This window comes from Dendroctonus ponderosae, unplaced genomic scaffold (genome assembly GCF_020466585.1).
Source record: "Dendroctonus ponderosae isolate FM_Combo_2020 unplaced genomic scaffold, Dpon_F_20191213v2 Dpon_F_20191213_1, whole genome shotgun sequence".
Lineage (NCBI taxonomy): Eukaryota > Metazoa > Arthropoda > Insecta > Coleoptera > Curculionidae > Dendroctonus > Dendroctonus ponderosae.
This window is the reverse complement of record NW_026017110.1, coordinates 8888369-8914611: the sequence shown is the minus strand read 5'-3', so window position 1 is coordinate 8914611 and position 26243 is coordinate 8888369. Positions and strand designations below refer to the sequence as shown.

The 26243-nt window shown below is 37.3% G+C and overlaps 1 protein-coding gene and 1 long non-coding RNA gene across 2 annotated transcripts in view; both read right to left on the bottom strand.

Annotated features, from left to right (window-relative positions):
- The window catches only part of LOC109545980 (apoptosis-stimulating of p53 protein 2), a gene marked incomplete in the record, with an annotated part of 130613 nt that overhangs the window by 75536 nt on the left and 28834 nt on the right, over window positions 1-26243 (bottom strand).
- LOC125502580 lies at window positions 25292-26148 on the bottom strand. Its single transcript, XR_007280350.1, has 2 exons — window positions 25753-26148; window positions 25292-25658 (listed from the first exon to the last, which is right to left on the bottom strand). It is a non-coding gene; the product is annotated as an uncharacterized LOC125502580 (long non-coding RNA).

The window sequence follows — 26243 nt, the reverse complement described above, 5'->3', positions numbered from 1 at the left end:
GTGTACAGCATCGATTTCTGTGGAACCCAGTAGCTGTCAAAACTTTCACATTTTTACGAATAACTCGGAAATCGTAAATTTTTCAGGTAAAACGGCTGAAATAAACATAAATTAAAATTGAACGGCCAATCTGAAAATAACAAAAAAAAGGGGGGGTTTCATTTAAAAAACCAGAGTTGGTAACTACCACACGTTTATNATGCACCCTGTATATTGGAAAGTAATTTTAGAATGTGGACCTTTTAAACGTGAAAAACTTTCGTTGGACGAATTTTCTTGTAAACTTCATATTTACTGAGATATCGCACTTTGACGCACTAATGAGCAACCCTGTATAAAACTATGCAAACAACAGAGCTAATTAAACCTCTAATCACATTTATTGCTCTGGGTTTGGCTCCATACCGCGGATAATCAAAATTAATTGATTCCTCCCCGTCTTACGGTAGGCGGAAATTTACGGTAAAAACTTGATAACAGAAATTAGTTGAAAAATATGCCGCCGCCACTTGGTAAACTTGGTACTAAATGGGAAAAAACAAGGCTGTAATAATTTGCTTCCTCTTCGGCGGTTAATATAAGGAATTAGTGAACATTAAGGCTTAAAAGCATGTGTTTTGGTACGAAAAGTTTTAAATTCCAGGCAAAAATGCACCTGTTAAGTCACAGAATTGAGACAAGAAAACAAGGTTTATTTAAGGAAGTAAACTAGTTTTATTAAAATAATTGGGCTTGAGGTTGGAGAGTTTTCTGCTAACAGTTTGAAAACCAATGAGACTGGTGAGTTTTTAGAGCTTCTAGGAAGTATTTTCCACGTCGGCTTAAAACCACGAAAAACGCAACGGTTTACGAACGAGTTCTAATAAAAAGGTTTTTATGCAATTGAATAATACTCGAAACTCGCCAATCAGCAAATCAACCGAAATTTTCAATTCATTACTAAAGCGTAAATCGACACCCTCATCAACCCCGGGATAAACCCTGAATGATTTTGCTCCTCCAAACAGGCTCCTGGTTAAATGAAACCTTTGGTTGACACATATCCGGTTTCGTTTGCCCAAATCAATGGGGATTATTGAGCGAATTAATCAATCGTTTAAACAGCGAACGCTTACCAATGAGTTGGGGAGCTGGTGCGAAAGTTTGCAGCTTACCTGAAAGAAAAAAAAATAAAATTAGCTAATGAGTTGCCCCATGACTATCCATAGTTGGCTGATTTTAGAGATGCAAATGCGAACATTCAGCGGGATTTTATCTATTTGCAAATCGTTGCCCGTTGATTAAAACTCTCCGGACTTAAGCCTCCCAACTTTAAATTGGTTTTGTAATTTCTTGAACTTTGCCAAAGTAATACTACATCGAGAGCTTGTTAAGAAGGTATTTGAGGATTCAAAAATCAGCGGCGGCCCCACTAAATAATGCTTGAAGAATTCAGTATTTGCCACTTAAATCCGGCGAATTGTTTCAGGAGGAAATTTTACAAGTTGAATATGTGGCTAATCAAGGGCTTAAGGGGCGACATTCTCTTGATCCACACAATCAATCAAGCACTGATCTCGTTATGCATTGACTACGCCACTGTCACTGTAGGTAAATGGCTTTTAACTTGTAGAACCGAGCGAATATGAAAACGGATTAAGATTTCCACTTCGAAGTGGGGTAACTTGCTTATAAACGTGGAAGCAAACAGCATTCGTTTGGGGGTTTAAAGCGATGCTGTTTCTCCAACTCCCATAAATTAACATGTGAATTTCTTGGGGGGATAAAATTTTGTATGCATGTTTTTTGAGCTCGACGGGTTGCTTTCGACGTAAAAAGTGCGCTAATATGCATATTTAATGTGTACAGTAAACAGAAAAAATTGCCGGTTAAAATTTGCGAATGTTTACTGCGTAAAATGCACAATTTTGACCTAGGGCTCATCTAGTAGAAATTAAGCCTTTGATGTCTATGAAATTAGAAAAATTATCGTTAGTCGACATAAACCCAGCACAAGAGGCGGTCCCGACGACCATAACAACCATGAAGACATGGTTGGTCATGACAAGACATTCGTATCGTTGAATAGAGWATTGAAAATTCGGTTCCGTCRTAACAACATGAGTGAGGAAAGTCGAGTAGTTTTGACCCAGAAAGCGAAATTTRAATAGCAGCACTTAGGTGCAAGATTATGCCAAAATGTCATSTTTTTCGTCAGGTTTTTGCTCATTTCTCGGAAGCAAAATGAGCAAGAACTCAAATTTTTACATCATTCCAGAGAGAACTAAATGACCTTTTTAGGAAATGAACCATCGATCAGGAAATATTGCCAGGTTTCTCTAAAGTCTTGATTTCAAGAAGGTTTACATTTGCGTCTTTTTTTTTGAGTTGCAAAATCGCCTCAAACATGACGCTGCTTTTTCCAAAGTTTCTTAAGAACCATTTCAGCTACAGAATTAGTTTTGGCATCGTTGGATAGAGCATTGAAGACTTGATTCAGTCATAACAACATGAGTGAGGAAATTCGAGTAGTTTTGACCCAGAAAAAAAAAATTTATATCACACTTAGGTTCAAGATTATGCCAAAATGTCATGTTTTCCGTCCCGTTTTTGCTCATTTCTCGGAAGCAAAATGCGCGCAAACGCTCATTTTTACATCATTCCAGAGAGAACTAAATGACCTTTTTAGGAAGTGAACCATCGATCAGGAAATATTGCCAGGTTTCTCTAAAGTCTTGATTTCAAGAAGGTTTACATTTGCGTCTTTTTTTTGAGTTGCAAAATCGCCTCAAACATGACGCTGCTTTTTCCAAAGTTTCTTAAGAACCATTTGAGCTACATAATTAGTTTTGGCATCGTTGGATAGAAAATTGAAGACTCGATTCAGTCATAACAACATGAGTGAGGAAATTCGAGTAGTTTTGACCCAGAAAAAAAAATGAATATCAAACACTTAGGTTCAAGATTATGCCAAAATGTCATGTTTTCCGTCCCGTTTTTGCTCATTTCTCGGAAGCAAAATGCGCACGAACGGTCATTTTTACATCATTCCAGAGAGAACTAAATGGCCTTCTTAGAAAGTGAACCATTGGCAGGGAAATGCTCGCAATTTACTCAAAAATCTTCATTTCAAGAAATTTTAGATTTGCGTGTTTTTTTTTGAGTTGCAAAATCGACTCAAACATGACGCTGCTTTTTTCAAAGTTTCTCAAGAACCATTTGAGCCACATAATTGGTTTTGGCATCGTTGGATAGAGAACTCAAACCTCGATTCAGTGATGGCAACATGAGAGAGGAAACTCGAGTAGTTTTGACCCAGAAAGCGAATTTTGAATAACAAAATTTCCCAAACCTGCCCCAATTGCGTCGATCGAAAATGTAGATTATTTCGCACCTGAAGCTTCTGAAGCAATTTCTAATTAACTCGTTGCTTTCTACCACGATTTCACCAGCCGAAAATCGTGTGTAAATGGTGCCCAATTAGTGAAAATCAATTAAAAATAATTCCAAATATCAATTCTAGAGCTCTTCAACCACTTTGACGCCCCAAATCAAAGATTTCAACTTTCTAGACGATCTTTACATGGCTTTAACGTTTGGTTGGTCTACAATTAAGTCAAATCACTTCAAAGTGTTCCTAGGCAATACTGTTAGTGAACACATTGTTCGATTGGAGCACTTGCTAAGAGTGTTGGCTACTTAAATACGTTCGAATCCAGTCTCGAAGTCAAGTAGAGAAAACAACAGAGAGCTCATTATAGCATGGTCTGCTGTGGTTTAACAAGGAAAAATATACCGGAGGTTTAAATTGAGAATTCGAGTTTTCGATTTGAATCTCCTAAAGTTTGTTCGGGTGAAAAATGTAGGTGTTTTTGATGATAGAGCGCAATTTGCCTTGACTAGAATTTATTCAGACAAATTCGAACAGATGGCTGTTTGTTAATTTTGATGACGGAATTGGAAAGTACATGAAATTTGCTTAAAAACCATTTATATCTTTGCTGGTTAAGGAGTTATTCAAACATTCATAGACCATTAAAAACACCCTGTAAACGCGGAGATAAACGTATGAATCCACACAATGCAGGTTTCCGTTACGGCCTCCGTTTCGTGCTGGTGATTTGTTCCTGTAGGAAAATAATCAGCCTTCATTGATCATCCGGCAGGTAAACAACAATCAGCTGGAAGCAGCGGAACTAATATAATAATAATGCCGGCTGATTATGCAGGCAGACAGGAAATGCATTAAACATTTATACCTGCGTACGCAAACCGCCCAGAGTCCGGAAATCCGGCATTTCCATTGCAGATATCTCGCTATCCGAGTGGAGCCTGCAATAATGGAACGGTTCAGCTCTACAACATGTTGCCAAAGGCATCTAAAAAAGTCCCCATATCAAGAGTTTGCAAAAAACACTTAAAAAAACAGGATTTTAACCGGATCATCGTTCGTTCTTCAATCAATCTTCCTTTTAAAGTTAGATAGAAGCAACCATTTTTCGCCAGCTTGTTTGAATGAAAGTCACTGTGAAATTCCTCAACAAATCCGTTGCAATGTGCAAATATCAATTATGGTTAACACCGTCTAGTTGGTTCTGGTTCTTGAAATTAACTGCAACTTGACGGTAAAAATAATTAATTCATTAATGCGCGAAAAGAACCGGAGAGAAACAGAAGGAGCCAAGACGAGAGGGAAAAAAATTAAAACGTTATCCGTTAGACGTTTTATGGCCATCTCAGACGATCCTATATGGCCACGTCATTTAATTCAGTTTCAATTAGATGGGAGAGCTCAGCAAGTTCTCCTCAATAATGGCATCTGTAAATGGAATTAGACTCCGGCTCTGCTTTGAAGAATGCTAATAGCCGGCTTTTTTCCTGCATTCCTGCATGCAGTTCTTGCGTTCTGTACTAACATTGTAACCGAGTCGGATGCTACAGTACGAAATTGCTTCTAGTCTAGTCTACGCTGATCAACAGGGACGTACCCACATGGTTTAAGTGGGACAAGTTTCGACATCCCAAGAAGGCAAGAAAATGGGCAATCGCCGCCACTGTTGGTTTTTTTGACAAAAAGTGACTTTTATTTCCTCGTCAAGTGTACTAGAACCATAGGACAGACACTCAAAAAGTCTCTGCCTGCCAGCTTTCCTTTCCCCTACATCACGAATAGAAAATTAAAAAAAAAACTCGTCGCCAAACACCAAAGCACCCAGCGCCATCAAATTTTCAGGATACATAGAGGAAAGTGAGCTCTATTTAACTCTGCATCATGTTTCTTAAACGAAATTTTTGGATAGTTCTAAGGAAAGAAATATATTGACTTCTTTAAAAATTATTCTATCGGCCGGTCAACAATGTTCAAGTGATACAGATAATCCGAGCTTCTGAAAAGATTCCAGGGGTGAAATCCGATGGAAAAAAGTTGTGTCCGGTACTTCGGGAGAATTACGAGCAAAAGAAGCCAAAAAACAAACTTTTCTACGGCCAGAAGCCATTGCGACTTCTGAAATTGAGATTAAAACGTTCGAAAACCATAAAGAGGAACCTACATTCTTGTTAGGTTAAAGGATAGTTTTCGGTGCTTTGGGGATTTATATGTAGGGCGAGAAACCTTGACAAAATGATCATCTTCTTGTTTTTTTAACCACAAAAAGTTTTAGAACCAAACACCGAAAGTCTGCACAGTTTTTTGAAATACACCGTACAACTAGTCCGTTATTTCCACCTCCTGCTCTCTTTGGACTCTTTCAGGATTCTTGGGTAAACAGTGACAGTTTATTTACGTTAAAAACGTCGCACTAAAAATACGTTTAAACCGAAATTCCTTCTCAAATGTTGAAAAAAAACTTTGTTTTACTGTTCTAAGCCATTGTTAACCGCATTCAAAATGGAACTGCGGCTGTAGATTCGCACCATTTAACACTGCATTTTAATTCAACCGCATTGTTTATGTATGTAAAGTTGGTGCAATAGGGAAGTTTTCACTTTAACTGTATCTTCATGTTGCTGATGCCCTCAATGTAAATTATCACTTAATTGAATGGAGGTGTATTAATTAAGGTGTTGAACCTCGTTAACGGAAACTGGTCCAAATGGAGAAGATTTCCCAGAAGGTTTTTGAGTGGTTTCATGTCTATGCTTCCACATCCAAAGCGGGAAAATTGGCAACTTAATTAGTGATTTGTTCGACAAAAAGTAAACTTTTCAACTCATGAAAATCAATCAAATCGATCAAAGGACAGAAACTCAAACTGGCCCTGGAAGCCTCTGCATCACAAATAGAAAACGGCAAGAGATTTAAAAAAAATTCTTTGCCAATCATCCAAAGCAGCCAGAGCTATCAAATTTTCAGGACACATTAAGCAAAGTCTGATCTATTCAATGGTGCATAAAGCTCTTATGTAGCCCATTCGGTTTTCAAGCAAATTTAGTTGTTAAAACTAGTCTACAGGGGCGATTTGAAACAGATAAGTTGGTAACTATATTTTTAAAAAACATGTGAAAATTCATCAGAAATTGCCATTGAGTGGAAACTACTCGGACATGTAGAATAAGGTGCGCTCTATTCATCCAAAAATAGCATTAGTCCAAATAAGGGCCATTGGGGAGCAATTAATTTTTGAAAATCAGTCTGCACCTTGTGCTGCTTGAGACAGACGAGTTGGCAACCACATTTTGAAAAATTCGGCATATTTCCTTAGGACCTCTGATCGCTTTGAAACTCTTCACACAATTAGAGCAAACGGTGCTCTATGCAGTGGTGCAAAAAAACAATATCTGGATTAGGCCATTGAAGAGCAAGGAATTTTCGAAAATTCATCTGCAATATGGAATACCTGAAACAGACAAGTTGGCAACTACATTTTGAAAAAATCGCCAAATTTTATCAGAAACTCTCATTGCGTTTAAACTCTGTGAACACATAAAGAGAGTAAAGTGCGTTTTATCCAGCCGCCCCAAACGCACTATCCTGTTTAATCCGTTGGGGAGCAGTGAATTTTTGAAAATCCATCTGCGAAAAGTGCGATAAATTGAAGAATTTCCGAAATCTCATCAGAATCTCTCATCGCGTTGGAACTCTTTGATCCTATAAAGAACAGTACGCTCTATCCAGTGTACTAAACATCATTATTTTGATTAGGTTATTGGGAACCAATGAATTTTTGAAAATCTTTCTGCAACATCAGAAAGGTGAACTGTCTGTAACATTTGAAAATTTTGCAAAAATCGCCAAAATACATCAGAAACTCTCATTGTGTTTAAACTCTTTAAATATATAAAGTACAGTCTACCCAGTGGCCCAAACTGCAATGTCTTGTTTAATACATTAAAGAGCTACAATTTTTTTTAAAATCAGTCTGCTACACGTGCTTCCTGAGACAGACAGGTTTATGTTTTCAATAATTCTTGAAACTTAATCAGAAACTCTCATCCCGTTGAAACTTTGTGGGCACATAGCGCAAAGTACGCTCTATTCAATAGATGTAAAGGAATTTCCTCATCTGGTCCATTAAGCAGCAATTAAGTTTTGAAAATCAGAGTGATCATAGATCACAATTCAACGAAAACAGTTGTCACAAAGAAACTTTCCGGACACTTACAGCTAAGCGTGCTCTATGAGGCGACAAAAACCCTAAGGTCTAACTAAATGTATTATGTTTGAAATAAGGAATTTTTGAAAAAAACTACTCTGCTTGATGACGACCGATTGGAAAGCATAGTTTTAAAAATCCTTTACAAATCACCAATCGCATCCAGCTCAATGAAACTTGCCAAACATACAGGGCAAGATGGAGTATATTCAGCCTAAAAAGTTTTGAGGGAAATTAAGTTTTGAAAAGTATACTTCAAAATGTGCTGCTTGAACCAAAGAAATCAGCAACTACATTTTTTTTAAATCGTACCAATATTTGTCAGAAACTCGCAACGCGTTTAACCTCTGTGAGCCCATAGAGCAAAGTCCACCTTATTCAGTGGCGCAAAATCCAATCCCTTGTGTAGTTTGTGGAAAAGCTACAAATTTTTCAAAATTAATCTGCCAAAGTTTGTGATTTGGCACAGTCCAGCGGACACGGTATTTTCAAAAAATGGCCAAAAATTCTGCAAAACCGCATTCACGATGATACTTAGGGCAAAGTTAACAGTAACAAAGCCCTATTAAACCATGTTCAGAGCAATTTGCTGCTAAAATATATTTAAGAGCAATTAATTTTTAAAAGCTTGTCTGCAACATGTGATGGCTGATGCAGGCGAGTTGGCACACACGTTTTCAAAAATTCCTGAAAATTTCCCAAAAGTACTCATCAAGATGATACTTTTCAGACGTACAGAGCCAGGGCTGCTCTATTCAAGGATGGGAACATTGCTCGCTGATTGGAAACTGTTTGAGAAAAATTAATTTTTCAAAATCAGTCTGGTTGAGGAAAACCAGTTGCTAAGTACATTTTCAAAAATTCGTCAAAAATCACCAGCGACACTCACTGTATTTAAAATTTCCTATCCAGTTCACGCTCAATTTTAGTTTGCGTATAGTTTTACGTTTTGAGTATTCGTCAAAAATTCTCAAAAATCCCTATCGCGATAAAGTCGTGTCCACTTGGAGAACTACACCAGCTGATTTATGAAGAGAAATTTGCGAGTAAATTCCGAATTTAATCATAATTCCTGAGAACTATATCGCTTATAGCCATTCATTAGATGAGTTTTATGATGGAAGATATTTAAGATAATAGTCGGGAATAGAGTGGGCAAAATAATGACGGTCATGATTCGTTGATGATTTACGTCCGAAATTACGAGTGGAAATTGACTTTTGCCGCAAAAGCCTTATGGTTAAGCCCATTTAGACCGGTAAAAAATTTGACAGTGTTTTATAGTGGAGAATTATCTGTGCTAATTACGTTGCCAGTTGTAAAGTTAAAATCTTTGCGTACTGGGTAGGTAGAACACGAGCTTATTTATGTCCCTATTTAAAGCGGCGACTGATTCACGTGCCTGCACTATTACGAATTTATTCGTGGGCCCGATCAAAACAATCTTTCTCCTCTTTATGGTCGTTTTCAACATCGTTCTTGTTTTCCCCCATTCCCATTTAAAGAGAAAATCACAGTGACAGATCCAACGGGACTTGCAGCTAGCTATTCGCCAGATGGTCGCAATTTCCGGCTACTTTTTAAATAAATATTTAAATAATTCGAAAACTTTCAAGAAACGTGTTTCTAATGGCACCCACGAGATCGCATACGGCTCTTCGCACCTATTTGAATATTTGAAATCGTTAAAAGTACGCACCAGAATGGTGAGATATTTGTGGGTTAGTAGAGTCGTAAACCATCAATATGGCCCATAAAATTCGAAACTTTTTAAAAGGAAATTGTGCTGTTTTGTGAGAACACATTGTTAACACCTCAAGTGCGGTAATTGTGTGATTTATTTATGGCAGAGATTCTGTTACAAAAGTCTCTAATTTCCATTTAAAACATACAATGGTCCAGTTTAGATTGTCGTCAGCGTTTATAATTAAAGTTTTCCGTTAATTCGTCAAAAGCACCTACGGCGATTAAACTATCAGGACAGAGAGAGCAAATAATGTTCTATTCAATTCTGTATCAAGGAACTTCCTACTACGGCACGTTTACGAGTAATTCATTTTTGGAAACTGATATGGATTTATTTTTGTTTGAGACTACCAGAGGACAGCAAATTTAAAAAAATTCGTCAAACTTTGCGGAAAACACTTGGATCAAGCAAACTTTCCCAACAGTTAAAACAAACAAAGTTCCATTTAAACATGCATAAGATACCTCATTGCTATACTAGATCTGGTAGAAATACATTTTTCAAAACTAGTCCGCAAATGGTCTTGCACGAAACAGCGACATTTTCAAAAATTAGCCAAAATTCGTGGAAAATTCTCACCGCAATAAGATTTCCAGCCCAGTTAGAGGACAGAAAAATCTATTTAAACATGTAGAGAACCACTTATTGCTGTCGTAAATCTATGAGCAATAAAATTTTGAAAACTAGTCTGCAAAATGCTTTGCTTGAGACTGCTGAGTAAACCCTGACAGCATTTAAAAAAAATTGATAAAATTCGCGAAAAATAGCCATCACGATGAAACTTGCACTACTCTTCGAGGAACGAACGTGCTATTTAACGATATACAAATTCACTCCTTGCTCGCGTACACTTAGGAGACAGGATTTTTGAAAACCAGTTTTGCAGACTGAGATTGCCAATTCACAGCGACATTTTAAAAAATTTGTCAATATTCGCCAAAAATAGCTATCACAACAAAAATTTTCGGGCGATTAGCAGGAAACACACTCTATTTCACCTTGTATAAAGCAACGCCCTAGTAAGGTACATTTCAGAGGAATTCATCTTTGAAAACCAGTCTGCAAATATTTTTATCGAAGGCGCGCGGAGTGGAGCGGTAGCTTCAAAAATTTGTCAAAAATAGCCAAAGAAACCTGTCGCGATAGGACTTTCAGGGCACTTAACAGCACAAAATCTCTATTTAATCGTGCGAACAAAAAATTGCTGCTTTAACACATCTAGGGGAAATTAATTTTTGAAAACTAATATGCAACCTGTTTTCTTTGAGACGCCCGACTGGACTGCGGTATTTTGAAAATTCGTCAAAATTAGCCAAAAGCCCTTGTTGCAATGAGAATTTCTAGACAATGAATAGAAATAAATCCCTATGAAGGCGTGTATGAATTTATTGCCTGCTGTCGTACATCAGGGAGCAATTAATTTTTCAAAACTAGTCTGCAAATATTTTGGCTTGAGCTGACCTAGTGGTCAGCAGCATTTTCAAAAAATTGTCAATATTCGCGGAAATGACCTATTAAGATCAACCTTTGAGCACGATTAGCAGGAAGAACTCTAATTTTTTTCTTGTATATCACAGCTCCCGGGTAAGGTACATTTGAGAAAAATATCCTTTTGAAAACTTTGTCTGAGGCTGCCAAGTAACGCAAAATTTCTGACGCGTTGAAACTCTCCAGACAGTTAACAGAATAAAAGTCCTATGCAATCATGTAAAAAAACTTTTCGGCAATGACGCATCTACGAGAATTAATTTTTGAAAACTAGTATGCAAACCGGTTTGTTTGAGGCGGCCAGTGGACAATAGTATTTTAAAAAATTCGTCAAAATTAGTCAAAAACACCTGCCGCGATAAAACTTTCCGAAAAGTTAAAAGAGAGAAAGATCTATCCAGTCGTGTATAAATGAACTCCCTGCTGTCGTACATCCAGGTGTAATTAATGTTTGAAAACCGGTCTGCAATTATTTTGGTTTCTGTTGGCCGAACGGTCAGCGTAATTTAAAAAAAATTGGCAAAATTTAGTAAAGGCACCCATCGCAATGAAACTCTACGTACAACTAGCAGGAAAGTCTCTTTCACCTTGTATAAAGTAACTCCTTACTATGATACATGTCAGAGGAATTAATTTTTGAAAACTACTCTGTAAATATGTTTGCCTGAAGCCGCTGAGCATTTTGAAAACTTCGTCAAAATTAGCCAAAAATAGTTGTCCCGATAAAACTTTCAGGACGGTGAGCAAAACAAAACCAAACATTTCCTGCAATGACTTGTCGAAGAGGAATTAATTTTTGAAAATTAGTATGTAAACTGTTTTGTTTGAGACGGCCGAGTGGACAGCAAATATTTAAAATTTCGTCAAAATTCCTCTAAAAGGCGTAGATTGATAAACCTCTCGGAACAATTGACTGGAAAAAAGCTCAATTTAAACATATATAAAATATCTCCTTGCTGTACTAGATCTGAGAGAAATATAATTTTCAAAATTAGTCCGCAAATGGCCTTGCAGAAAACAGCGACGTTTTAAAAAATTCGTCAAAATTTGCCCAAAACTACCTATAGCAATTAAGCTTTGAGGACGCTTAGCAGGAAACACAATCTATTTCACCTTGTATAAAACAACTCCCTAGTATGGTATATTTCAGAGGAACTAATTTTTGAAAACTAGTCTGTAAGTATGTTTGCCTGAGGCCGCCAAGCGAGCAGCGACATTTTCAAAAATTCGTCAAAAGTCGCCAAAACTACCGGTTGCGATAGAACTTTGAGCACAGTTAACAAGGCAAAACCTATATTCAATAGTGCAAATAAACATTTCGTGCAATGACTCATCGAGGCGGAATTAATTTTTGAAAACTAATATGCAAACTGTTTCCCTTGAGACAGCCGAGTGGACAGCGGTATTTTCAAAAATTCGTCAAAATTAGTCAAAAGCACTTGCCGCGATCAAAATGTCGTGACAATTAGTAGAGACAAACCCCTATCGAGGCATGTAGGAATCAACCCTTTGCTGTAGTACATCTAGGAGCAATTAAGTTTTCAAAACCAGTAGGTAATATTTTAGTTTCAGTTGGCCGAGTGGTCAGCGGCATTCTTAAAAAGAGGCAAAATTTGCTTTAATTACTGCACGATTAGCATAAAAAGAGTCTATTGAAACTCGTATAAAGCATCTCTCTGGTGCGGCACAATTCGGAGAAATTAATTTTTGAAATGATTTTGCTTGAGATGGCCGGAGCGGACTTTAAAAAAATTCGTCAAAAATTGCCAAAGCTTCCTATCACAATGAAAGTCTCAGGTCATTTACCCAAACGAAAGATCTATTTAACAATTTAGAAGACAGCTTCCTGCTCTACTACTTTGAGAAAAAAATAGTTTTTGAAAACGAGCCTGCAAATGTTGTTACTCAAGAATGACACCGGGATTTTCAAAAATTCGCCAAAAATTAACAATTTTTTCGGTCATATTTCAGGTCTCACAGCGTTTAGAAAAATTATGCTTCTTTTCAACATTGTAAAACGTAACTCCCTACTTTGATCCATTTAAGAGCAACGAATATTTGAAACCTAGTCTGCAAAATGTGCTACTTGAGATAGACGAGTTGACAGCCCCATTTTCCAAAATTCGTCAAAAATCAGCCAAACCTTCTGTCCGAACTAAACTCTCACAACTCTTAGGAAAATAGCAACCCTTTTCAACAATGCATGACGCAAGTTTGTATTTTCATACGGTTAGGAAAGACGATTTTCTGAAAACCAGTCTGCAAAATTTCTTACTTGAGAAGGACGAGTTGATAGCGTTGATAGCGATTTTCAAAAATCAGTCAAAAATCGGCAAAAAACTTTGCCGCTGTAAACCGTTCAGCACACTTAAAAAAATTATGTCTCGTTTAAACAGTGTACCAAGCGTCTTTTTTTTTGGTACATTCAACACAAACAAATTTTCGAAAACTAGCTTGCAAATGTTTTTGCTTGCGACAGCCGGAGTGGACAGTGGTATTTTCAAAAATTCGTCAAAAATTGCCAAAGCTTTCTATCGCAATGAAACTTTCAGAACATTTAGCCAAACGGAAGATCTATTTAACAATGTAGAAGACAACTTCCTGCTCTAGTACGTTTAGGAAATATGAATTTTTGAAAACTCCCTTGACCGTGCGCTTACATCCAGAAAAGTTCTATTCGACTATGCAGCAAACAACTGGCTAGTCTGCTTTAGTAAAGAACAACTAATTTGTAAAAACGACTCCATTTTAATTGTATTCAAAGAGTACGTGTTAAGTACTGAAAAAGTACTTAAGGAATCCGGCAATCTCTCGTGGTTATTGTTGATCTTAATCAACATGCTCTACCTCGTCTCCACCCAGCAAATCTTCTAAAATCTCCACCCAAATGGTCTTCTGTTGCAATCATTTAATTAGGCGCAGCTTTAGGTGCAATTCCAACTATACCATTCAAGTGGGCTTTTTAATTAAAAGTGGCAGTATTTATTAAAGTAAGGAAAAAACCATGAAAAACTGTGCTTTCAAGTGTCGTTAGCCTTTTACAGGAAACGAAAACTTTTGCGGGATATTTAAACTAGAGTGAATGGCAGATGGTGTTACACTTTATACCCACACCTGCGGCACTGCGAACCGTTAAACTCGGTATTAGTCATCTGTTGGCCCTCGATATCTATTTAATTGATAAAAAAAATTGGGAGTTTCAAATAGTGGCTAGAATTTCCGTCTCTTGGCTGCCTGATTAGCTTAAGTCCTTTACTACCCAAGAAGCCCATAAACGTCAATATTCTATGAGAGTGGTTGTTATTTATATGCTGCTCACAAGGTAGTTGCAGGAATTTATGTGCAGCTGACTTACATATAGAGGCGTAGGAGAGCAGACAGCATCCATAAAATAAAACTGTCGTAAACTCGGGCCGGTTGTCTGAAAATAAACTAAGTGGAGCTTGTAAATCTGGCGCTAACAGTTATTATGATACACTACTGCCCGATTTGCACAAAATGCGAATTTATTGGGCATCCCATAAAGAAATATCGCCGATAGCGGCACCAAATGATTAATTTTCGGTGTTCCTCTCTGCCTACAACTAAGGGCTCTTTTAAAATAACTCCTAAACCTCAGGCGTTTTGTGCAGAGCGAAGAAAGGAAAGTAGGTAGACAGGTAGAAAAATTAAAATACTTTCTTCTCATAGGAGCGGCCGAATTCCTCCAACATCAGCATTAATATAAGTCGGGTTTGTTATGAATATAAATCGGAATTTTCTTAGCGCAATTGGAATGCAAATCGACTTATTTCTTGCAGTTGAAACCACATTCTGACCAGCCGAAAAACCATCGACAAGATCGTAGATTTGCAACATCCTGTTCGGCAGCAGCAGCAGGTTGTACAATGAGGAGTTAGAACCGAAAAACTAACAGGTTCTTGATATGTAAACAACTTTTCTGTAGTCTATTCAGTACGTGCGATGTCCTCGAAACCTGAATTTCCAACTCAAGGTATTCTTCATTTTTACCACAATTATTACATTCAGGTTTAATTTGGTGGATTCTACCTCTCCAGTCACTTGATATGGGTTGGGCAACAGTAGAAGTCAATTACGGTTAAAAAATTACCTCTAATTGTCTAGTTTTGGGTGGAATTCAGCAGGCAGTGGCGACCGGATTTGATTATTTTTTAACTTGAACTTTGTATTGTTAATCCGGAGACTTTGCTTTTTTCATTTTGACATTTTGTTTAGTTTGCTTTGGCTTTCTACACACTTTTTACATATAAATGTATACACGGTTTCTTAGTTGATAAACATCCTCCCCAAGCTCCTAATAACTGACTACCATTACAATTGCATTCGTTGACGTTTTAAATTTGTCCGCGGAAATGGCATCATTAAGCAAACAACTCCAAAAGACAAAAAATGGCCTAAAATAACCGATCTTTCTAACGAACGGTTAACTGTGAGACTCGCGAATTGGGTTTTGCCGATTCGCAACAAATTTCATTCGGGATGGCGCTAGCGCATAAAAGCCGCCTTTAAAAACGGCTATCTTTTATTTTTCCTAAGTTTTCGGCAACAACTTCAAACGCACTAATTAGACAACTAATTAATGGAAGTCGTCGCAAAAAAAGCCGTTTGAGTTCAAACCTCAGCCACTTTAGGCAAAAGCGCACAATCGCGGACTATCCTCCATATGCACTTGCCGGAATTTTGTCATTTTATTCAAAAACCCTGCGTTTAACCAAAAAATTCCAAGAGACCAAAACTATTCTTAGATAAATGGTCTTTCCAACAAACAGGTCAGTGTGGGCTCTGGGCGTAGCATTTTTACCTGCCCATTTTCAACGATTTTTATCTCGGTAGAAACAACCATTTAAAAACTGCGCTTAAAAATCGGTTTTTACTATTTTTGCTATGTTTTTGGCAAAAACTTCAAGCACATTAATTCAAAAACCCATTAATGGAGACTACAAAAAAATAAATCCATTCAATTGCAAACTTCAGCCACTTAAGTCGAAGGGGCGCAGAACCGCGCACTAAGCTTCATATGCATTTGATGGCACTTTGTCATTTTTCTCAAAAACCCTGCATTTAACCAAAAAAACCCCAGACGGGAAAAATGCTTAGAAACAAATGATCCTTCGATCGAACAAGTAATTATGTGACTAGCGATTTTATTTTAGCAACTCGCAACGGTTTTTATTTGCCAAAGATTAAGCACGTAAAAATCGCGCTTTCAAACCGCTTTTAATTATTTCAAGCATATTTTTGCCAAAAAAAATAAAGCAGTACCTAGACAACTAATTAATGAAGAAATCTACTTCACATAGCATATTTTCCCGACTAGTTTGCAAAAATTATTTCCGCTGTTAAATCGCCCGTCTCAAGCAGCACATTTCGAAGACCGGCTGCGAAACAATTAATTTCTCTTAAACGTGCCACAACAGGAAGTTACCTTCAACATCGTTAAAAAGAGCATTCCTTCTCTACCATCCCTGAAAGTTTCACTGGAAAGAAGGGTTTTGCATAATTTTAGCAAATTTTTGAAAATGCTGCTGTCAACTCGTCTATCTCAAGTAACAAATTTTGGAGACTAGTTTTCAAAAATTCGTTTCTACTAAACGTACCAAAATTTGCATTTGCTTCATACATGGTTAAAAAGAGTTGTTGTTGTTCTTAGTGGTCTGAGAGTTTAATGCGGACAGAAAGTTGTGTGTGAAAACGCGCCTGTCAACTTGTCTATCTCAACTAAGAAATATTGTAGGCTAGTTTTCAAAAATGCGTTTGCCTTGAACGTACCAAACAAAAAAGGGACACTTGGTACACTGTTTAAACGAGAGATAATTTTTTAAAGTGTGCTGAACGTTTTACAGCGACGGAGTTTTTTTCCGATTTTTGATGAATTTTTTAAAATAACGCTATGAACTCGTCCATTTCAAGTAAAAAATTTTGCATACTTTCCAAAAATCGTCTTTCCTAACCGTACCAAAATACGAACTTGCTTCATTAATGGTTGAAACGAGTCGTTATTTTTGTGCTCTGAGAGTTTAATTGGGTCAGAACGTTTTGCTGATTTTTGACGAATTTTTGAAATCGTGGCATTCAACTGAGTTAGAACTCAAGTAGCACATTTTACAGACTAGTTTTAAAAAATTCGTTTCTCCAAAACGTACGAAAATAGGAACTTGCTTCAATAAAGGTTGAAACGAATTGTTATTTTTCTAAGTATTTTGGGAGTTCAGTGTAGACAGATTTGGCTGATTTTTGACGAATTTTTGAAAACGTGGCTGTCAACTCGTCTATCTCAAGTAGCACATTTTGCAGACTAGTTCTCAAATATTCGTTTCTCTTAAATGGATCAAAATAGGCAGTTACTTCTTACCATGTGAAAAAGAGGTATTATTGATCTAAATGTTTAGAGAGTTTAATTGTGGCAAAAAAATTTGTTTATTTTTGGCGAATTTTTGAAAATGCCGGTGACAATCTCAAGTAGCAAAATTCGTAGGCTTGTTTTCAAAAATGGGTTTCTCTAATATCTACCAAAATGAGAAGTTACTTCATACAGTGTTGAAACGTGTGATTACTTTCCTAAGTATTGTGAGAATATTATCGCAACTGAAGGTTTCGCCGATTTTTGCCGATGTTTTTAAAATGCGGCTTTCAACTCGTCCATCTCAAATAAGATTTGCAGACTAGTTCGCCCTAAACGTATGAAAATGATAACTTGCTTGATACATGGATGAAAAGAGTTATTATTGTTCTAACTGTTCTGAGGCTTTAGTGCGGAAATAAAGTTTTGCTGAATTTTGAGAAATTTTTCAAATCGCGGTCTTCAACTCGTCTATCTCAAGTAGCACCCTAGTTTTCTAAAATTGATTTTTACTAAGTCTGGGGGCCTAAGAAATAGCTTGCTCCCCAGTTAAATAAAGCTTTTATTGTCCTAAGTGTTCTGAAAGTGTCATCGCGAGAAGGAATTTTACAGAATTTTGACCAATTTTAGAAAATGCAGTTATTGAAAACCGCCTAAGGCAAACGCATGGTCTGCAGCAACAGCGGTCTATTCTCCATATGCAAATGATGAGATTTTAGCATTTTGCTCAAAAACCCTGCACTTAACAGAAACATTCCAAGAGGCAAAAAACCCTCAAAATTAAATTATCTTTCCAAGGGGATGTTGGTGTTTGGACAATTTTGAGTATAAAATAGAACTTCCGCGGTTTAAAACACAAGGTACAATTTCTGGTCAATTGCACTTAATCGATATTATCTGCAATTTTTCTCGGACATTTCAGGAATTTTCCAAAAATTAAACAAAAACTCAGTAGTTTTAAAGCGGGCGTCCAGACTTTCCAGTCTAGTAGGTTGAATAAATCCTCTTTAGCTTGCGCTACTGAATACACGTTCCCAACTAAAAGCCAAACCAATTCGAAGTTTAGCCATCAAATATGGGATTGCAATCATAATTCGAAACTATTAAAGTTGGGCGAAAAGCTCGATTACGAAAGCAACGGTTTCCAATGCGAATTACCAATTGGCACGAATGTCTGATCAAAAAAAAGACCTAGAAATGCAGTGTTACTGTTAAAATGTTAGAACTGCATCTCCAGTGCCTGTTACTTTCACCTGAAACCAGACAATGCAACAGAACAGAAAATACCAATAATTTGGCGTGCGGCTCGAATTCTATTTTCCAATCTACATCGATTTACTGTTGTTCGCTAGTGCAAAGAACTCTCAATGGTGTGTTTAAGGTGATTTTTTCAGTTTTATTTTTTTGAATATTTATCTTCAATTGCTGTCTGAAGCAACACCTCCCACACGGCTAGGATTAGGAAACAATGGCGATTTTTCGTACCGGGCAGGAATTGTATTGTACTCTCCGATTTGATTGTTGGTACCGTTAGCAAAATTATTGTTTTCCGCGCAAGCAAGATTAGAACCATCATTTAGCTGGCAGCGTTCGCCTCTTGCAAGAATGTCCAGTTTTTCATATTCAGCCGCAATCATGAAATGATGAATTTAGATTAATGATTGCGCCTCCCGATCAAGTGTCCCAATATGGTTCTGTTGCGAAACTGGACCTAATGAGAATCTGCAATGGCTGGCGTCCGTTTTTGCCCCCTTTCGATACGTGGGAAGTTCCAACCTTGCGTTATGAAATCGATTGTTTTTTCGCCATCGAACAGGTTCACCCAAAATACCGAAACTAAACCACTTTTTCGTATAGAATTATTGAATTGTTCGTTTTTCTGCTCGTTGCATAACACGGTCGGGTCCATTTCATTATGTAAATCGACGATCAAAACTGTGCCGTTTATTTGAACGCAGAGGTTGTTGGCTTAAGCGTTAATTAATTACATTTCCTTGGTCGATTCCCTCCGGTGTCCATCTTCGACGGGTTTTCGGTAAATTGGTATTTGGACTGGCCGGAGAACCGGTCATTTGTATTGGGCGAGGCTCAACCACACATCTTCATCAGCTTTCGAATGGAATTCACTTATTTCATGCAAAAATTACATTAGCGAGATTTGCTTTTAAAAAAATTTTCTTCAAATCGTCTCCAGCTAATTAGTAACTTTTCACACCACTCTATAGAGGGTAGCTGGCTGTCGCAGGGACCTGTCACCAAAGTTTCGTAACGATGGATTTTTCGGATGAATTTTTACGATTTTTTTTGGAATGTGGTTGTCAATTCGTCTATCTCAAGTTGCATGTTTTGGAGCCTAGTTTTCAAAAATTCATTCCTCTAAAATCTTTAGGATTACGAAGTTGCTTGATGCACGGTTAAATAGGGCTGCCGTTGTTCTAACTGTCCGTAAAGTTTCACTAAAATGAGAGGTTTTTATAAATATTGACGAATTTTTGAAAATGCCTCTTCCAACTCGTCCATCTCAACCGGTACATGTACGACTTTTCAAAAATTCCTTTTTTTTAATATGCCTGTTTAATTAGTTTGTTGTTGCATGGTTAAATAGAACTGTCATTAATCTAAATGTTTTGGAAGTTTTATAGCGACCGCACGTTTGGCTAAATTTTGACAATTTTTTTTAGTGTGACAAAAATTGTCTGCTTCACGCTGGTCATTTTACAGACTAGTTTAAAAAATATGTTTTTCTTAAATTTACTAAACCTCGGAGTCGCTTTATTCATAATTGAGCAGAGGATTGTTTATCCTACACTTCTTGCGAATTTCAGCGCTTGGAGAGTTTCTGATAAACTTTGAGACATTTTTGAAAATGCGCCAGTCAACTCGTCTAACCCGAACAGGACACCAATAAAAAAAAATAGTTTCTCTTAGATGTGCGGGACTAAAGAGCTGCTTCAGTTATGGTAGAATAGGGCTACTGTTGCTCTCAGTGTCCTGAAAGTTTCATTCCGAGAGTGGGTCTTACAGAATCTTGACGAATTTTTGAAAATGCCGCTGTCAAATATTTAACAGCCTTGTTTTCAAAAGAGTATTTTTCTTAAAGGTACACTTCCAGTGAGGCGTTGTTTGATGCATGGTTAAATAGAGCTATCATGGTTCTAGGAGTTCGGGAAGTTTCAATCTGACACGAGGTTTTTATAAATTCTGATTAATTTTTGAAAATGCGGCTTTCAACTCCGCTGGTTCAACCAGTACCTACATTTTTCCCATTACTTTTCAATAATTCAGTTCTCTCAAATGTGTTGGACTAATGAGTTGCTTAGTACATGGTTAAATAGACTTGGCATAGTTCTAAACGTCTGGTAATTTTTAATAGGACCAGAAGTTTTACGCAATTTTGACGATTTGCTAAAATGTAGTTGCTGGATCGTCTGTTTCAAGCCACATATTTTAAGAACTGGTTTTCAAAAATTAAATTTTCTTAAATATACCAGACTAACGCGGATCAATAAAGGATTTCCTGCTCCACCATTCGTGAGAATTTCAGCGCCATTAAAGGTTTTTGATAAATTTTGACGAATTTTTGAAGATGGGGCTTTTAAATCCTCTGGTTCGACCGGTCGATTTTGTGCAAGAGTTTTCAAAAATCACTTTGTCATAAATGTACCAAACAAGCATGTTGCCTTTCACATAGTTGAATAGAGGATTCGTTGCTCTATGCGATTGTAGAATTTCCGCGCAAGGAGACTTTTTGAAAAATGTTGACGAATTTTTAAAACTACGGCTGTCAACTCGTATACCTCAAGCGTTACTTTTTGCACAGTAGGTAGTTTCCAAAACCTCTTTTTTCCTATATGTTGTCTGATTGTCGTTGAAAAGACAGACCTATCCTTGATTTAAGTGCTATGAGCGTTTGATACCGATTGAAACTTTTGCTGAATTTTGACGATTTTTTCAAAATGCCGCTCCATTTGTGCATCGTTTGTTTCAAGTGGCGCGTTTGTAGACTAGTTTTCAAAAATAAATTTCTCGCAAATGTGCACTCAAAAAAAATCACTCTAGAACCGCTTTATGAACAGTTACATAGAGCTTCCTTTGCTCTAAAAGTCTTAACATTTTCTTAAAAAGAGGACTTGTTGACGAATTAGGGCGAATTTTTAAAAATTTCACTGTCAGGTCTGTTTCAAGCTGCACATTTTACCGACTGCTTTTCCAAAATCAATTTCTCTTAAACTCATCATCCCAGGGAGCTGCTTTTAGCGTAATTGAATAGAGGATTGTTTCCTCCATATTTCTTGATAATTTCAGTGCGATGGGCCTTTTTGATAAATTTCGGCAATTTTTTCAAACAGCGGCTTTCAACTCGTCTCCCTCAAGCAACACATTTTGCAACCTAATTTCCACCATCTTTTTTTCATGAACTTTACTTGGGGCTTATTTCTGCGTAATTCCATAGAGCACCATCTGGTGTACACAGCTGAACGGTTTACATGAATTTTTTAAACGTTGTTAATAATTTCCAAGTAGCAGTTATTCTGCAAAGTGCCAGGTGAATTGATCAGTTTGTAGAATGCCTCGACATTTCGCACACATAACCCATCGAGTCCTGGCTAAGAAGGCCACGAGTTCGAGCAACAATTGCACTTGATACATAGAGAAACACAGTTTACATGTAAAGTACCAATAAAAAACGGCATCACTTTGGGCATGCAACGGTTAATAACATTTTTAGCTACTTACTTGTTGCCATTTACGAAACAAATTCGGTAAAACCATCAAAGCCACTTAACGTTGTAGAGAAACCGAAACCGGTCCGAAATATGTATGTTTAGACAATAAAGGACACAAATTAATAACAAACACAAGCGCGAATACGATATCAGTGGGCCAAGTTTAGTCTACTACGTCGATTGTTTGTGTAAAAAACATGTTTTTGTACTGGCCAAAATATCATTGTGTATTTTTCTCCCGTCCATGGGAATATAGTTCCTCATGGTCAAGTAGCTGGGGAAATGGCCAACTCCGTACAGACTGAGTAAAACCACGAATAAAGCAGCAAATCCCATTAAAGCTAATTGGCTTTGCAACCATCAGTTGGTCGATGTGATAAATTAAAATAAATTTATTAACACACCTGTGGTTTAAACTCAATTGTCGGATTAGAGCCGAATTGTCATCGATTGCATCCCGATGGTTTCCACCTTTTTTGGGAATTTTGCTCTAACTAACATGACAAGGCCGACTGTTAATAATTATCACAGTTTGCAAGTTGATAAAATCAGACCTCTTCTATTCGGCCGGACGTTTTGTTACGGCATGTTTCACTTCCTAGTTAATCATGTAGAATCACAATAGCTCATTAACGTCGAAAAAGCCCGCTTAGATCAGGTGGGTTTTTCGATGTTTTTTGTTCTCTAAACGCCGCAAATTCGTAAATAAAAGCGAACATTTGCCAAGTTAACTTGGCTGATAAATCAACGTACTTTTGCTCTATTTTTTGCACTTTTTACGGTTCAATTGGAGAAGAATCAACAGTGCAAACTACCTTTAAAGATTGCACTTTTTCTGTAAATTGAAAGCTGTTGAAAACGACTGTTCAGAAATTATGCAGAGTGTCAAATAAAAGCGGGCCAGCGGTTAAGATTAGAGAAAAATTTTGCATGGTCAAAGTGGTCACGGAAAAATCGAAGAAAGGATTTTTGAGTGTGGTATTGAAGATTGCAAATTACAATTCTACTTTTTGCCCACATTTACCCTATTTAGATATATATTTGGCAGCACCCTTGGAAATACTGAAGAATTTTACTCGATTTTTCTCCGAAGGTTTACTTTGACTAGAGCGGGTTAAGCCATTTAAAGTGCGTTGGTTTAAATAGCTGTAGTTTCCAAACCAGCTGAAGGATTTTCAGATTATTTGGTTTGCTTAGGAGGGAAAATGAAGAGGTAGATTTTCCTATAGTGGCGACCAAAACCGGATGATTCTTCACTCAATTGCTAGAGGGCGGCGATTGGAGTGACGATTTTTGCCATCTTGCCCCTAAAACGTGCATCATCCGGTATAATGTGATTTCAAAATTTAAAAGTGGATTAAGTCCTAGTTCGGAGCTTGAAAACCGCACTTTGATATCCTAACTAGTTGTAGAATTATCATGAAATTTATCACTTTTTTTACCTTTTTGCATCCAATTTTGAGAAGCGATCCATAAGTTTCACTTATTATTACTCCTGCTTTATTTCGGATGCATTTTCCTTGCCAATCGGTCGCTTTTCATAAAATTTAATGGACATTTTWACTGAAATTTCGCTAAAAATTGACGCCAAACCGTAAGTGTAATTATTTAGCGCCAAACGTGTTCCCCCTTCGATTTGAAACTTTTCAAAAACCGTAGACGAAAGGAGAGGTTTCAGTGTATWAAATAACACTTGRAAGCTTTAAAAATTCAAGTTTCTGAAAACGAATCAAGTTACAAGGGATTTTATCCGGCAAACTTTGAAACTTCAAACGCCAATTACTCTTTAGCTCGAAACGCGCTCTCTTCTTCAGGGATTTCAGATTTTCCCAAACTGGAACATAAAAGAGATATACAGATTTCAAAAGACATTTTGAAACTTTTGCAATTGCTGATGCTAATAAAGCTACAAACGAGTTTATTCAAGAAACTTTAAAACTCCAAACGGCAATCACTCTTTAGCTCCAACGCTACCTTCTTCATCGACCGAAAATTTTCCAAAAATGCGAAAAATAGTTGTTCAAAATAACATTTAGGAACTTTAAAACTTTTCAAAGGCAATGAAGTTACAATCGATTTTATTCGACCAACTTCAATCACTCTTTCTTAACTCAAAATGCACTCTCTCCTTCATGGATTTGAGAGTTTCCAAACACTGAAGATAAAAGAGGCAAAATATAGAAGATATATGTGTGTTTAGAAGGAGATTTTGACCGAAAGGATTTTGACCGAGTAGAAATTGCCAAAGTTAATGAGCTGCAAGCGAGTTTATCCGAGAAGGTTTGAAACTTCAACCGCCGATCACTCTTTAGCTGATATATATATATATATATATTCCCGAAACGCAAGAAATTGGAGAGGTCTTTGTTCCAACTAACCTTCTCAATCTTTGAAAATTCCCAAAATCAATGAAGCAACAAGCGATTTTATCCGACAAACTTTAAAATTTAAAATGCCAATCACTTTTACACTCTAAACGCACTCTCTCCTTTATTAATTTGAAATTTTTCAACACATAAGATAGTTGGGATGTTGTTGTTTCAAAGAAGATTTTGCACCTTTGAAACTTCCTAAAGTCAATGAAGCCACGCGAGTTTAACCAAGGCGCTTTGAAACTCCAAACACCAATCACTCTTTAGCTCGAATAGCGCTCCCTTCTTTAACGATAAGAGTTGTTAAAAATTCTGGCAATAGAAGATGTCTATCTCTTCCAAATAACATTTTGAAACTTAAAAAATTCCCAAAGTCAATGAAACAACAAGCGATTTAATCTTACAAACTTTGAAATTTAAAATGTCAATTCTTCTTTGGCTTGGGACGCCTTCTCTTCTTCTTCATCAAAAAATCTTCAATCATCGATTGAAGATTTTTCAAAGATAGAATAAAGAGGACACTTTGATGTTTCAAATGGTAACTTGAAGCTGCAGAAATTCGCAAAATCAATGCGCTACAAGCGAATCGGACCGACCACTTTGAACGTTCAAGCTCAAATCACTCGCTTTGAGGCAACAATTTTTCACATATTTTAAATTTTCAAAAAAACAGCAGAAATTGAGAATTATGTTTTTTAAAAATCCGGCCCAACTAATCTTGTCCTAGAATTTCAGCAAAAAAATGTCCAATTTTTCAACCAAAAGCAATGCTTCGTAGAATTTTGCTCCTCAAAAGAGTAACCAAAAAAACCTCGATTGATGTTTTGTATGGAATTTTGTGTTTTTCGCTGCTCCACCCAATGGTGGGAGTAATAGATTTGGCGGTGGTTTGCCTGTTCTCCAGATGAAAACAGCGAAACAATCAAACACCCAAGCATTGAAAGGGGGCTTAATTGATAAATGGGAGAACCGAAAGCGACTTTTAATCGAAAATGCCCACGTAGCGATTTTGAAACAACTCATTCGATAATTTGCATAAATCCATTTAATCATATCAGCACGTACTTATGTAACATTACAATACCTAACGGTAATTTGCTATGATAAATCAATCAGTTGGAATGTTGTGGAGCGATTAATTGGTACAAATCTGTGTGGATAATTACATGCATCCACTGTGAGTCTTAGATGGTTTTCAGCATCATTTGCTCAGTAGCAGGAATTTAATAGTGGAATTCCGCAATCAATTGCCGATGGGAAATCAACCAATCTACCAGATCTTGATGTGTGAAAACCACAGATTCCATCGAAAGAATCGAGGTTAGGTAGCAAGAAAGCGTGTGCGTTTGACCTCAATCTCACTCACACTCCTAAATATTTGGGAGCAGCCTAAGAAAAGGGAAATTTGTGTGAGTCTCGTGAGCTGGGGAACAAAACCCAACTGAAACCACCTGAAAAGCAAAGGTCGAGCCCAAATAAGTACCTAAAGAGCGGCAGTTGCTTCGTGTCGGATGAAAGTCGTGCTTAACTTTTGCATTCCAATTCTTTCGGCATCGGTCAACTTTCCCAGGGATTTACATTGGAAATTCACACCGTATTCACACCAAATTTCACACACAGCACACACCAATTACGGTCGATTAGTCGTCCGGATGGGGCACGCAAGATCCGTCACAAAGCCGACATTCGTTGAAGAAAAAATTCAAATCTTGCTGGCGAAAAAACCGTTGAAATGGTACCACCGCGGCGAGTCCTGCCTACGTTCGAACTAGTGGTACCGCGGTAAGTTGATGGCAACCTGTGTTGGTAGGGGACCGTGGGGCAAGGGAACCACCAGGCATGGGCTTACCTGTAAAATGTGGTCGCGGTACTGCGTGGTTTCATTTCAACGCCAGTCACGATGTGGATTGTCTGCGGGCATTACATGGTCAGTCTCTATCGACCACAGCTTTACTCAACTCATTTCCAACTGTT